Source organism: Vicia villosa, linkage group LG2, assembly GCF_029867415.1.
Source record: "Vicia villosa cultivar HV-30 ecotype Madison, WI linkage group LG2, Vvil1.0, whole genome shotgun sequence".
Classification (NCBI taxonomy): Eukaryota; Viridiplantae; Streptophyta; class Magnoliopsida; order Fabales; family Fabaceae; genus Vicia; species Vicia villosa.
Window position 1 is genome coordinate 195563230 of NC_081181.1, and position 16049 is coordinate 195579278.

Genomic DNA, 16049 nt, shown 5'->3' on the forward strand with positions numbered 1-16049 from the left:
ATCTACTAGCCACCTAGTTCTAAAACACTGAAACCACATTAACTCCTCTTGGTTCAAAATCCTACTAAGCTCCTTTTGAAGTTTGAATTCCAGACTCCTCATACCCATAACATTATTCTGTATTTGAAACTTCCTTTGAACCCCTTCTAGCCTCTTAATTAACTCCTTTTTTACTCTTTTAACTTTATCAAAAGTATTAAATTTCCACTTGTTTATCCCTTCCACCACCTTATTCAAATTCAAATAATAGTGTCCTCAGCTTTCCACAAATCCAGCAGCATGTTGTTGTAGGACTCATTTGTCAACCAAGCATTTTCAAACCTAAAAGGTTTTTCATGATACACAAAAGCTTCTTCCTTCAGATTGATAAGAATAGGTGATGGTCTGAGAATTCAACCCTCAACAACACTTTCACGTAAGCATCATGAAACATTATTCTCTAATCATCATTACTCAGTGCTCTATCCAGTCTCTCGTAAATTCTCTGACCTCCATGAAACACTGGCCCTCTCCAAGTAAACATCGGCCCCTACCTTCAACATCACTTAAATTGCACATATACATTCTCTCATACATTCTTTCATAGCTATTCAAGGATGTAGGAACTCTACCTCTTTTCTCCCCCACATGAGCAATATCATTGAAATCCCCTACAACCATCCAAGGAACTTTCATGTTAATAGCAATGTCTTTCAAATCCTCCCACAACTTTTTCTTTAAAATATCATGAGGACTTGCATAAATAGCAGTAAAGTTCCAATGCTTCTCATTCTCAACCTTAATTATTGTATGGATGAATTGATATTCCTTCCTAAGCAAGTTATACAACCAGCAAAACCTCTATTAGCACCACTCTCCATAGAGTCAAAACCAAGTCTTTTTAAGGGCTTGAAAATTTTGTTGGGATCACATCTAGTTTCTACCACAACCATCATAGTAGGCTTATAATTATCAACATAATTCTTACAATACCTATAGAAGGCACTACTAGCAGCTCCTCTACATTTCCAAACCAAAAGCTTTTTAGTTGTACACGTCACCAAAACTATTCAGGAAAGAAAGAACACTTCAACCATTCAAGGGAGTTTCACAAACTTCCTCTACTAAACTCTCCACTATTAATTCATCGTCTAGAACTTCGTTCTCTTCTTTGTTTAACATTTCCAGAATATGATTTTTGTCCCCAAACAAAAATATACTCGTTTGGTGTTTCCGTATACTAAGGTCTAGAGGTTCATCTATTTCAATAATACCTTCTTTATTTGCATGCGCCTTACCCAATGATCTAATGCCATCTGTATTTCCACTCCTATCTCCATTATGAACCATGTCCCCCACTTTACTAACACTATCCTTCTTTTTTAAATTAAGAAAATCATTGTGTCCCTACTCTAGAGTTATCTGGTTTAAAATTCTCCAATAAGCCTTCAACACCTTTCGAACTCATCCCACTTTCCATGTCTTTGGTTTCAATACCTCCCTGTGTTTCCATTGCATTCATTTTAGTCTTGTGATTATCCTGAATATGTCGCCTGCCCCCACTTCCAGTAATAAATACTGCCGCCTTTTTCTGAAATACTTTCTCTTTATGCGCCTCCACATTCTCATACCACCTCATCATATCACTAATGTCATCATGTTGACTCTTTCGAGCTTCACCTGAAATCTCCTCCAATCTAGTGCCATCTGTCTCATCCGAATTAACGCTTTTATTATTAATTCCAATATCCATGCTGCTCCCAATATCAAAATTTTTAATACCAATTAATTCTTTCCTTTTCTCTACATTAACTATTCCATCATTATCATTTAATTCATTATCCTCAATTTCTAAAGATAGAAATCGCGATCCACCATTTCCGCTCTTCTCATTTATTTTCACCGGACCATTATTCTTCCGACCGACTGCCACCTTCCTACCTCCCTTTTGCTTCTGAACAACTTTCCAGGGGCCATCCTCATCATGCATATCTTCAATATAACCTGTATCTGCAGCTTTCCTCCATTCATATTTTCATCCATCCCCTTCCCTTTCTCTTTTTCTTTCAACATGCATCCCTCCTTGTAGTGACCATATCTTCCACACCAAGACAAAGAAGATGTAACCCTTCGCATTCTATTTTGTAACTGCTACCTCTTACTTTGATCATCCCAAGCAATGGCTTTGACAAATTCAATGCAACACAGATGCGAGCATACTTTCCTCTTTCCTGCTTAATCGCTGTCTTGTCCACCTTAATGGTAATACCTATCCTGTTTCCAAAATTCTTCAAGGCCCTCGAATCATAATATTCAATTAGAAGTCTCGTGATACACACCCAAACCGCAACCTCGTCAATAGTGTAACTCTCCGGTTTAAAATTTGGCCGCCAGTCCTTCACAGTGAGATAGTGGTCATATATAAACCACAGTACATTTTCCATAGTTGCCTTCTTATCATCCTCATTAGAAAAGGCTACTAAAAAGTAGTCATTACTCAAATCAATGATACTACTACCACCTTTGCGCACCCACATTTGGTTCAATCTATTTTCAAGAGCCTTGTACCCTATCCTTCTGCCCAGCAACTTCACAATGACACTTCTTCTCCATGGTTTCTATATTCTCTTTTCCTCCTCAGAGAAAATGAAGTTCGGGCATTCATATCCTCCAATCATTTCCTCCTCTACCTTAATCTCTCCAAATTCCTTCTCCAGACTATCATCCTCTTCATGATATGAGCTTTCCTCATCCTCCATATCATTGGAACCCCCTAGTGATAATATCTCTGAAGGAGATGGACCTTCCAGCAACATTTGGATCTTCCCCTTCTTTAGATTTCATCGCAACATCCTTGACCTTCCTCGTACTTCTCTCCTGGAGAACAATCTCTGCAATACTTTTTCCAAGTTCATCATAAGTTTTCTCAAACCCTAGCCGAGGATTTGTCGTCGCCACTATTTTTAGGTATTTTCTTGCGATAAAATGTATTTTACTTTTCAATTGGCTACCAAAGAATCTATTTTTAAATTTAAATTTGCGAATGTTATAGTTCATATCATTATATGACAAATTTAACATGTTTATATAGAATTTTGTCTGCTTAATTATTTAAAATGATAAATAAATATGAAAACTTAGAGCAATATCCAAGAAATAAAAAAATAAATGATGAAATGGATAGGACAAAGTGTCATTTTATTACTATCAGATCCATAAATGTTGCTTTAAAAATTTATTGAAGTACACTTCAAAAGTGATTTTTCCGATTTTTCTTTTTTACAAAACTAAGGTGTAACTAATTTATATATGAATTTGATGTATTTGAGGTTGGTTCGGAGATGTGTCTTTAAATTTAAAAGATATTTTTGATTTTTTTTAAGTGTGATAGTAATCCATAAGATACATTAAAAAATTCTCTTATAAAAAATGTTGAACTCATTTTACTAGTGCGATTTATACCTCGAAGCTTTAGTTACAATTGAAAATTTCCTTATCTATAAAGAGAGATGCTAAACTTACACTTATAGTTGACACTACACTGTATTTTCATACCATTTCATGTACTTTTTATTTTTTTATTATTTTTTCCTTGCTTTGATTTTTGTGCCACTCTTAAAAGTTTTGAAACAACTAAGGTGTACATGAACAATGTAGGTATTCTAGTATCAAAATAACAATCCTCATGTATAAATTATTTGTCATTAGAAAAAATGTTAAAAATGTTTTTAGTCCCTATAAATATGTGACCTTGCAATTTTAGTTCATCTAACGAAAACTGACGTGGAATGTCACGTGGAAGACGGCTTGACAAAAATCTGAAAACATTTAAAATTACAGGGGTTTCAAACCTCTTTTAAACTAATTCAAAAAAAAAAAAATATTGGTTTTGGACTTTTCTTAAACACCTTGCAATTGAAGAAACTATGCAAGTCAGAAATAATACCCATTGATAAATGTCGATAAATACAAGTACACCTGAAAACTTCACTTATGCCATTGACAAGAAGACCTGAGTACAACAATGTCATGTCTTTATTTCTTCCACTTTGCAACCTAAAATACAACCATTCATTGGCATTAACTCGCCTTGTTTTTGAGACTTTTCTACAATTGGTTTTTCAGATCTTCTACTTTCCTAAGAACTAACTTTTATGTCAAACTAACAAAATTCACATCATAAAATAATATAGCCATGAATTTTCTGTTTTTCATTCAAAGTACAAATTGGTAGTGTTTTTTTGAAACCTTGGCATTTGATTTTTTTTGTTTCATTCAAGTTATGACATGTGTTTTTCATTCTATTTATTGTTTAGGGTGGAAAATTTACATAATGGTGCTGGATCAAAATCACGTATTCCACCATCATCTGAACCACTAGGCTTTAGTCGAAGACATGATTTTTAAAATATGCTTAGCAGCTGGTGTGCCCGTTGATGATAAGAATTGGCCTCCATTTTTTCCATTGATTCACCATGATATTGCTAATGAGATTCCAGTCCATGCTCAGAGGCTGCAATCCTCGGCCTTTGCAAGATGGTTGGGTATGGTCACTTAATTATGGTATCTATTTATTCATTATTTTGGTTTTTTTGAGAAGTAAAACTTTTTACCATGCATTTTCTTAGTTAAGTAGTAACTGTCACTACTAGAAATACTCGAATTACCTGCGGATTTTAGTAAAATTTCCGCAGCTAAATTTTAATAAACTTTTGATCCATTATAAATTATATATTAAAATAACTTATATATATTTACATTGGAACCAACCTAATCAGAAATCTAAAAGTTCAGATAACACTAGTAATACATTGACTATTTCAGACCCCTTGTCCAGAATTAAATTCTGCCATTGATTGTGTTTTTGCTGCATTGAAGAATTCTCAAATTCATTGTTCAATATTTCTAAATTGCAGCTTGTACTACAAAATGCTTGGGAATCCATATACCTCAATAGAGCTGAAGCAAGACGGTTGTACAAAGGGTATGGTGGAACTCCTCCAAAGAAGATTCTGCAAAACAGAACAATTATTTATTGGCACATCTAATATTGTAAACTTCCAAATGATTTAACCATCTCAAAAAAAAATTCTTTTCCAACATCTACCATTCAATTTAATTGTTAAAGCATGGAAGAAATTGCCTCATACACAGAACACCACTTCTGTATTACCAACACATAATAGGAATACAAAGCATAGATACGTATATATATTTTTCTTCATAGAACTTATAAACTATATGCGGTTATCTTATACTTTGATTGATACAACGATTATGTGATGAATGACTGTCTCTATAGAGACAAATCAAGCTTTTGAAAATGAATTAATCAACTTGTTACTAAAATCCCAAAGTTTTCTTCCCAAGAATCCATTTGAAGCAAATGCACTTGGTTGAAACTCATTACAATCCAAAAAGTACTTCCCAGTTGCCCCTTTCAAACTTGGATGCAGTGCAACATAGCATGTTGGTACTTCCACAACCACAACTTCACAGATCCTCTTCCCTCTGTATTATGTTTTGTGTGAAAGCATCGCATCATAATGACCTAAACTGACTTATAGTAGACGGAAATTAGGGGTGGATTACTTGCTAAACTGAAAATAGAGGTGTTTGTGTAAATTTTGTTCTATTTTAAAACCGCAATGGATTAGTTTGTGCATTGCTGTAATCAATTCAGTGCTTTATAATGTCTTACTTTTTAATTCCCACTTATGGTAATTGTGTAAGGTGGTTAAAGAAAACCAGATACTACAAAAAGGTGATACAAGTTCAATCAAACAACCGAATGAATGATATATATTCCACTTCTAAAACACCTGGCAGCACCACCTCAATAAGTGATACTTGGAGGAGAATAACACTAGTAACATCACTATCCAGCAGACATTACATGATGAAACCAAAGTATTGAATTTAAAGAACACAGAAGCAAAGTATTGGGTTACTTACAAGTTATAAACTGAAAGTACCTGATAAAAGGGCCGAAGAGAGAAATTTGAGACAGCGTCAATAACTCCTAAAGAAATTTGATCTCAATCTGAAACAGTAGCCACAATTTCCAGAGATGAGTGAGCTCATTTGAAACAGCCATTAATCACATGAAAATGTAAATGTAAAACAGAAAATGTAACATTTCAACATATACATATAAACATTTATTAGCTTTAGTCTAACATTGCATTGTGTTGATTTGCTTCGAAAAAGACATGAAAATGTAAATGTAAAACAGAAATATACATAGAATAAAAAGCATGCAATCATGGGAGAACTCTACACAGAAGACTTCACCTGAAATTTCATCCTTACGCTTTTACTTCCCAATTGAAATTGCTCCACAAGATCTCCAAATTATACCTGCAAGATCGATTAAAACACCCTTCCACTGCCTAGGCGGAACCTGTACACAAATTTCACGGTAAACTGCAATTAGCTCAATGAATCGACTCTTAGAAGCAGGGATAACTGAACCTGCAAAACTCATGATTGTGTAAGATAATAATGCTATTTCCAATTTTAAAACATCTTCTCATATAAATGCTAGTTACAAGAAGTCAGTCAAACAATCCAACTGAATAGCTTCAGAGATGACTGTCTTTTACTACATCCAATGATTATCTTGATGGATCTTTGGTTCCATGGATAAGTTGGTTGTTGTTTTCCCCTAACAATGGTTCTCTTATTATTTTCTGCTTATCACCTTCAACATCCTCTTTGGTTCCATGTTCGATGTCGAGGAATTTCCAAATCCATTGCAGCTCCTATATAAGTTACTGCCAGCTAATTGATCAAGTTAAAGGAGCTTATATTCAAGCAAATCTAAATAAATAGTATCACCATGAGATGAATACATTATACGTGCAGTTGTCCACGACTATAAGTCCATTATAATACCAACAATTTAAATAAATAAATAAATAAATAGTAGTAAATAGTTTCCTAAAAAAAATAAACATATCTCGTGAGCTCTTTGTATGATAGTTAACCATAGATCATCTCTAGAACATAGATATTCAAATGACATGGAACTCCACAATCTTCCCATGTTGAAGTATTTTCATCTGATTATTGCTTTTCATATATTGTTGAATGTCTAAACAAAAATCTAATTTGTAATGTTTAACAAACCGGAAGCTCAAATGGTAGCTAACAGAGTATCAATTTTACTATTTTAACTTGATGACTCCTATATTCTGACTTATGGCTTAACAAAAATCTAATTTCACATGGGAATTTACTAACAGTAATAAAGTGATGAAGTACTAAATTAATTTATAATTAAAGGGTCAAAGGAAGAATATAGTAGATATCACACGGGTAACTGATGTAGTTATTTGCTGTTTGGATTTGATTAGATATCATCACCACTCTAATGATACTGAATTTGGAATAACCTTAATGTTTCGGATCAGGAGGAAACAGTCCTTTTGGTGCTTACCTTTGGCACCTTTTGGCTTCGGTCCTCCATAATGTTACAGATGCCATGCAAGCCCAGCTCCAATGATAGCAACTTTTGGCTCCGGTCCTCCATAATGTGAGGTTTTCGGGTATGGTATTATTAATCAACAACTAATCATCACATTGAAATTATGACAACATGTAATGAATGCATTATTATTGTGATTGGATTTGAATTTTTCTTAGGAAAGGTATTATTAATCAACAACTTATAGGCTTTGTCAAAACTGAAGGTAACAGATCAAACTACTCTCTTCTGATATATATTGACTTGCAAAGGATTTGTTGCAAAAGTAAAAATTAGGTTACAAAGAGAGGGTCTTTATATAGAGACCAGGGAAACATAAATAGACATAACATTTAATGATTAACTATTTCCTATGAAAGTTTGTCTGCCCTAGAGAATCTGTCTTTTGGCTTTCCAAGACTGCATTTAAATTTATCCAACAAAACTCCCCCATAAATTAAATGCTCCTTCGATCAATTAATCCCAGCATTATCTTGCCTCTGTCGAATATCTCCTTCGACAATGGTTTTGTGAAAATATCTGCAGCTTGATCCTTGCTTGCCACATGCTTCAGTTCGACGCTTCCATTTTTCACATGTTCTCGAATGAAATGAAAACGTACGTCGATGTGTTTACTTCTTTCATGATTCACTGGATTCTTCGCCAGTTCGATTGCTGATTTGTTGTCGACTTGTACTATGGTTGCATTTTCCTGCTTCTGCTCTAACTCACATAACAATCTTCTAAGCCATTTAGCATGGCATACACACCATGATGCAGCCACGTATTCTGCTTCGCATGTTGACAGTGTTACAATTGGTTGCTTCCTTGAGAGCCATGTGAAAGCAGTGTTTCCCATAAAGAATACATATCCTGATGTACTTTTCCGATCGTCTATATCTCCACACCAATCGCTGTCGGAGTAACCTGTTAGCTTGTAATCTTCTGCTTTTGAGTAAAACATTCCAAGTGACACAGTTCCTTGGATATAACGAAGAATTCTCTTCAAAGCTTTCCAGTGTGAGTGAACTGGTTCTTCCATAAATCGACTCAAGATTCCGACACTTAGAGAAAGATCTGGTCTAGTACATGTGAGATATCGAAGACTTCCGACCAAGCTTCGAAATTTGTTTGCTTCGACACGTTCCCCCCCATCAAATTTTGAAAGCTTGGCTCCTGGCTCCATTGGTGTCGAGATTGGATTGCAACCTTCCATTTTGAACCTCTTCAGAATGTCCTTTGCATATTTTTCTTGTGAGACAAAAATTCCAGTTTCTTCTTGTCGAACTTCCAGACCAAGAAAGAAGCTCATTCGATCTAAGTCCGTCATTTCAAATTCTCGTGTCATTCGACCTTTGAATTCTTCGATCATTTGATCACTGTTGCCCAGGAAAATCAAGTCGTCGACATAGAGTGCAACGAGCAGTATATCTCCTTTATACTTCTTTACATATAGGGCATGTTCGTAAGGACATTGTTGGAAACCATTCCTTTTGAAGTAAGTATCAATACGTGTATTCCATGCACGAGGTGCCTGCTTTAATCCATAAAGTGCTTTCTTGAGTCTTAACACTTTTCCTTCGCTTCCGTCTTTCATGTATCCTGGTGGTTGTTCGACATAGACTTCTTCTTCGAGCACACCATTCAAAAATGCTGATTTGACATCCATTTGAAATATTGGCCATTTGAGCTGAGCAGCTTGAGAAATCAGCAGTCGAACTGTCTCCATTCTTGCAACTGGTGCGAATACTTCGTCATAATCTATTCCTTCCTTCTGCCTGTATCCTTTTGCCACAAGTCGCGCCTTGTACCTTTCGACTTTTCCTTGAGCATTCATCTTTTTCTTAAACACCCACTTCACACTAATGGTTCGACTTCCTTTTGGTAACTCTGCTAGTTCCCAAGTTTTGTTGTGTTCGATAGCTTTAATTTCTTCGTCCATGGCATTCTTCCACTTCTCATCTCTCCATGCTTCTTCGAAACTAATGTTTTCAGAATCTGCCAGTAGACACACAAGATGTACTTCTTCTGTATTATCATACAACTCTTGCAAGCTTCTCATTCTGGGCTGTGAGGATTCGTCTTCACTGTCAGAGTATTCAAACCTTGGTAATTGATTTTGGGTTGTTGGTATACCGACTGAGGGTTCTTCAGTTTCGACTATGTCTTCTGTCGAATTGTTCCAGTCCCACCTACTTGCTTCATTCACTCGAACATCTCTACTTACTACCACCTTTTTGTTTATGGGGTCGAATAACCTGTATCCTTTTGTTTTCTCATCATACCCAATTAATATATATTTCTGACTCTTGTCTTCAAGCTTCGTTCTTCGTTGATCTGGTACATGTGCATAAGCAACACTACCAAATACTTTAAAATGAGATACAGTCGGTTTCTGTCCACTCCACGCTTCTTGCGGTGTTCGATCTCCCAATTTTGAATGCGGACATCTATTTTGAACATAGATTGAACATTGCACATCTTCTGCCCAAAATTCCTTCGTCATGTTCTTACTTTTGAGCATTGAACGAACCATGTCAAGGACTGTTCGATTTTTCCTTTCAGCAACCCCATTTTGTTGAGGTGAGTATGCTGCAGTTAGAAATCTCCTTATACCCTGCTCCTCGCAATACTTCATGAAAGCTGTCGAAGTATGTTCTCCTCCTCTGTCAGAACGGAGTGCTTTGATGTGTCGATCAGTCGATTTTTCAACCATTACCTTGAACCTTTTGAATGCTTCGAATGCTTCAGATTTTTCTCTCAGGAAGTAGACCCAAGTCTTTCTTGAGAAATCATCGATGAAGGAAATGAAATACTTCTTGCCACTAAAGGATTTTGGAGTGATTGGTCCACAGATATCAGTGTGAATTAATTCAAGGATGTGCTAAGCATGATATTCTGCCTTCTTTTGAAAAGAAGTTCTCGTCTGCTTGCCAAAAACACAATTTTCACAGAATTTTCCTTCAAACTCCATGTTAGGCAATCCATGTACCATGTTTCTTCCCGCTAATCTCTTTAACCCAGCATGATGTAAGTGACCAAAACGTAGATGCCACAGAGTTGCTTGGTCTTCAGTGTCGATTTTCAAACATTTTCCTCGAACGCTTCTCAGATTCAGCTTGTACATTCGATTCCTTCCCATCTCAACTTGAGCAATTTGGTGCCCTGATTTGTCGTTCAAATGCAGTATTCGATCCTTCATAATATCGAATATCCCTTCTCTGTAAGTTTCCCCAGACTTAGAATATTTGCTTTTAAATCTGGTACATAATAAACATCTTGTATTTTTCCAGGTACGTTGTCTTTCTGCAAATAACAAATTGTTCCTTTGCCTTCGACCTTTACCTTCGACGCATCTCCAAAAGATACATGACCATCTTCAATTTTCTTTATTTCTTTGAATAGATGTTTGTGACCACACATATGATTACTTGCTCCTGAGTCAAGGTACCATATAGTGTCATCTTCTGTGTTTGTCTTCTTTTGGGTCATTAATAGGAATCCTTCGTTTGATTCTGTTTCTGGTGCGAAATTTGTTGTCTCTTCGACTTTCCTCCTGAATCGACAGTCTTTTGCAAGGTGTCCCCCTTTTCCACAATTGTAGCAACTGTATGAGTTGCAATCCTTCGCAAAATGTCCATGTTTATTGCATTTGTAGCATTCGATGTTGGAGTTCGACCTGCCACCTCTATGACCACGTCCTCGACCACGCCAATTTTGTTGACTTGCCTGTCCTCTTTCGAAATTGTTGTTCTAATAGCTTCGACCACCATCTCGACCTCCACGACCACGTCCTCGACCACGCCAGTTTTGAGATAAAAGTGCCCTTTCATCTCTAGTGGATTCCTTTGTCTGTTCTGCATTATCAAGTGTCTCCTCCTTCTTTTGTATTTTGCGTTGTTCGTGTGCCTCAAGTGAACCAGCTACTTCTTCGACAGTGATTGTCGCAAGGTCCTTCGACTCCTCTATTGCACATACTATATTTTCGAATTTTTCAGTCAAAGATCTTAAAATCTTTTCGACAACTCGAGCATCGGTCATTGCTTCTCCATTTCGTTTCAGTTGATTTACAACTGTTTGCACACGCGTGATGTAGTCCGACACGGACTCCGTCTCCTTCATCTTCATCCTTTCTAATTCTCCTCGAAGAGTTTGCAAACGAACTTGCTTGACTCTATTTGCTCCTCTGAACGCCGTCTCTAATGTATCCCACGCTTGCTTCGAAGTAGTTGAACCAACAATCTTCTCAAAACCAGATTCGTCTACTGCTCTAAACAACATGTATAATGCCATTTTGTCTTTCGACCGCGTCTCTTTCAACGCCTTGTTCTGGGCTGCTGTATTTCCCGTCGTGGTTTCTGGTTCTTCAAACCCTTCTTCTACAACCTCCCACACATCTAACGATCCAAGTAGCGCCTTCATCTGGATGCTCCAGTTCTCATAGTTTGATTTTGACAGTTGCGGCAATGGCATCTGGTTCATCATGTTTGCCATGCGCTCTGATACTAATTTGAAGGTAACAGATCAAACTACTCTCTTCTGATATATATTGACTTGCAAAGGATTTGTTGCAAAAGTAAAAATTAGGTTACAAAGAGAGGGTCTTTATATAGAGACCAGGGAAACATAAATAGACATAACATTTAATGATTAACTATTTCCTATGAAAGTTTGTCTGCCCTAGAGAATCTGTCTTTTGGCTTTCCAAGACTGCATTTAAATTTATCCAACAAAAACATACTCTCTGCATAAATTAGTTAGTGGGTTATACTCTATAAAGTTGTTGATTCTCCTTATTTTGCATTACATCGTGTCTCTCTTAATCTATTTATTAAAATTATAAAACAAATTGTGTCATAATTTGTACAACAATGATAAAAGGCCAAATAAGCTATCAAAACACAATTAAAAAAATAACTCAACCTCCATGATGCTGAAGGAACATGAAGGCCCAAATTAATAAAAGAAGGTTAAGTATTTCATTGTGAGAAGTTCATTTTTGCAACCCAGAACAATATCATTAGAGTTAATGCATCATGTAATTTACAGTATCTAGGACCTAACTAACAACTCTTAAGAAAATGAAGTACTTGACCACCAGGAAAATGCTGCATTTCTTTCTACTAAACCACCAGAGTTCTAGCATACAACTATACCGAAGAGGACCCAAACTAGGATTAGACGAATGTAGAAGCAATGAACATCAGTAGGAGGAAACAACAGAAATCGTTTCTTGCCAGAAACAACAGCATAGAAAACAAACTGTGTCTGAGGTGTTAGCTTATGCTGGAAACAAACTGAATCTAAGCAAAAAACATCATAACCCCACAACTGAAAATTGAATCCCCAAGCACACTTACAAGCCTTGATTTCATAAACTAATAAAAAATTCAATTTGGAACTTCAAATCAACTAATCAAATTCAAAACTCAAAACAGAAAAACACTCATAGTTGAAGAATGCAGTGTCAATTCTTGGTTTGATGTTTTTTATCTTGATGACTGGTGCAGTTTACCATATTTATGATATTTACATACTAAAGAAAGCAAAAAAAGAAATTATAGAACCACACCTTATGTTGTAATCAGCTAGTTAAAGATTTTAACGCAGGAGGAGTCTCGCGCCGACTCGGATCGTTCTCAGCCAGTTGCTGGATCAGACCCTCAAGCCCTGATCCAAAGAAATAATCCCCCGGATTCGCGTTGCCGGGAAACCAGAACTGACAAGCCGGAATTGTAGCTACATGAGTTTGGTCACACATTATGCAAATTAGTTTCAATGTTGCTTTTAATCAATCACAATGAAGGCCAAAAGAACAAACAGAAGGGAAGGAAATCGGAAACCTGTTTGGCCTCATTAGTTTGTAAGATAACATGCTCTTCTGTTGTTGCATATATCTCTCTGTTCTGGGAAACCAAAATAAACATACACACCATCACCTCCCTCGGTTATTCCATCAACCAATTTACTTCAAGCACATTTTCTTCTTCAAGTTTTTCAATTTTCCTCAGTTCTAGAAATAAAACCTGTCCATGACAAAGAAAAAAACTTATACTAAATAAATATAAATCTTTCATAAGCTCAGTTCATGAACCAAATCAATAACATATGATAGCAAGGTTACTTTTCTATGCTCAGTTATTCCTCTGTAACAAGTTCATGAACCGAACCTACTATAAATTATATCTAAAGGAAGCATAAAAACTAGTTTTTGAACAACAATTACAATGCCATCACGATTTCAACTGACCTAATTCAAATCTCCTACCTGCGATTCGACATAATAGATTAGGGTTCCTGCGAGAAAGTTCTCAGTGAAAATGAAGATGTGAAATCGTAGAACTGTGATGAGAAAATTGAACGAAATGATAATTCAAACCGTGACGAGAAAGGTGGACGGCAGTGAGAACGGTGGACGGCGGTGAGAACGCGAAGGCAACGGTCGATTGTGAAGAGACGAGAGTGGCATGAGAATGCTCCATAGGTAGGGGTGCTCGCTGTGCGGTTAGGGCGGTTTTGACGAAAAAAATCATCCGAACCGCAAGAGAAAAAATAGTGCGGTTTGGTTTGGTTCGGTTGGCTTTTGAAAAAAATTTGAACCAAACCAAACCAAACTAATGCGGTTTGGTTCGGTTCGGTTGGTTCGGTTTTTTACAAATATTTTATTGAGTCATACGTACACATATAGATGATAACATAATTTTGTATTTATACATTCATACACTATCAAATAACAACAAAACTCGTCTTGACAACAATTTTCCATTTAATATGTAAAAATTAAATTAGACAAAAGTAGAATATTAAACATAAAATAATAGCATAAAACAATATAAAAATTATTATAACGAAACAAAAAAATAGAAGAGGCGAAAGATTAGTGAAAGTGAAAAAGAAAAAAAGTGTTGAGAGATTAGAGAAGAAGATATGCGATAAAAACGAAACTGAAATACGGAACATTTACATAAAAATGAGAAGGTGGAAAAGAAAGAATATAAGAGAGTAGAGATTATAGAAGAAGAGGAAAGATGTATGTCGCAAAGAAGGTGCGATAATGTTATTAGAGATTTTAGAAGATCGGAACTAAAATTATATGTGTAAGGATGAAAAAATTGTTCGTAATCATAATGCTAATGAATAATAAGTTTAAATTTGGGTTGGATGTGAGTTAGTAAAATTTAGGTTGTAACATAGTGCGATTTGATTCGGTTTGGTTCGGTTTACAAAATACAAACCGCAAACCGAACCGAACCGTGCGATTTTGTAAAAACTGACCCAAACTAATCCGAACCAAATGCGGTTTTTTGCGGTTTCGGTTTGGTTTGATTTGCTTTGGTTTGCGGTTTTCTATTGGGTTGGTTTGGTTTTGATCACCCCTATCCATAGGGTTTCACTATTTTTCTAATTTTTTAGATTTATATGTTATTTAATATTTTTAAGTATAACTTTCATATAATTTCAAAAAATAAAAATGTATACAATCTAACATTACCATATAACAAGAATAGGGGTCTAAGTGGAAGGGAAAAAAACCAACCATACAAACTAAACCAAATCGAAAAAATCTAGATTATTTTTTATTTGATTCAAAACCTAAGAAAAAAATGAACACCAAATTGATATAATTGTTATATAATAATTATTAGTAAATAATTATTACATACTTTTTATATCAATTAAGTTTTGATAAAATTTAAATAAAATACTATTAATAATTTTAGTAAATATTTAAATCTTCTAATTTTTTATAAAAAATGTTTTATTTTAATAGAAAAACTTATATATTTTTTTATAATCAATAATTTAAAAGTTATTATCTTATTGGTAGATTCTTGACTCAATATTTAAGAATTAAAAATGCGGGTTCGATACACACAATTTAAATTCTGCAGAAAATTCCGCAGGTATTCCTGCAGAATTTTCTGCCAATTTATTTTATGATAAAATTTCCAGGAAAATCCGCAGGTATTCTTGCGGAATATTTTCCGCAGGTAAATCGAGTATTTCTAGTGTATCAAAGGGAAGGCTATGCATATTTTTTTTCTTTTCACTATATAGTTACAGGCTTTGGTAGGTGAAATCGAATGAAATGAGATGTTTTCTTGTCAATATTTTGATAGAAGCTGGTTCTTTATAAAATAGAATTGGGACAATTTCTTCAAGAAAAGTTTAGACTTTATGTGTTGCCAAATTTGTTTGTAAGATGTTTAAGAAAAGTTTAGAACCAATTTTTTTTCTGAGTTAGTTTAGAAGATGTTTAAAACTCCCGTAATTTCAAACGTTTTTAAATTTTTGTCAAGCAGTCTTCTACGTGGTGTGTCACGTCAGCCTCCATTAGTGGAAACTAACGGGAGAGACCAATATTGGAGATGAAAAAGTTTGCGAAACCATTTATTGAAAAAAAATTAAAAAAGACTAAAATTACAGGATCACATATTTATAGAAACTAAAAACTTATATAACTCTTAAAAAAATTGATTATTTGTCATTTATTCTATATGAAAATGCTGCTAATTGTTGTGGTTGACCGGTAGATGTGCTAATTAAAGTATCCAAATATGAGATATTTTTTTCAATTCTTGTACAGAAATACCGTAAATGA

The 16049-nt window shown here is 35.2% G+C and overlaps 1 long non-coding RNA gene across 1 annotated transcript; it reads right to left on the reverse strand.

Moving 5' to 3' along the window:
- Positions 1-4724: 4724 nt before the first annotated feature.
- LOC131653454 (uncharacterized) lies at positions 4725-7662 on the reverse strand. The gene is made up of 3 exons (XR_009299085.1): positions 6274-7662; positions 5955-6022; positions 4725-4991 (listed from the first exon to the last, which is right to left on the reverse strand). It is a non-coding gene; the product is annotated as an uncharacterized LOC131653454 (long non-coding RNA).
- Between the last annotated feature and the right edge of the window lie 8387 nt (positions 7663-16049).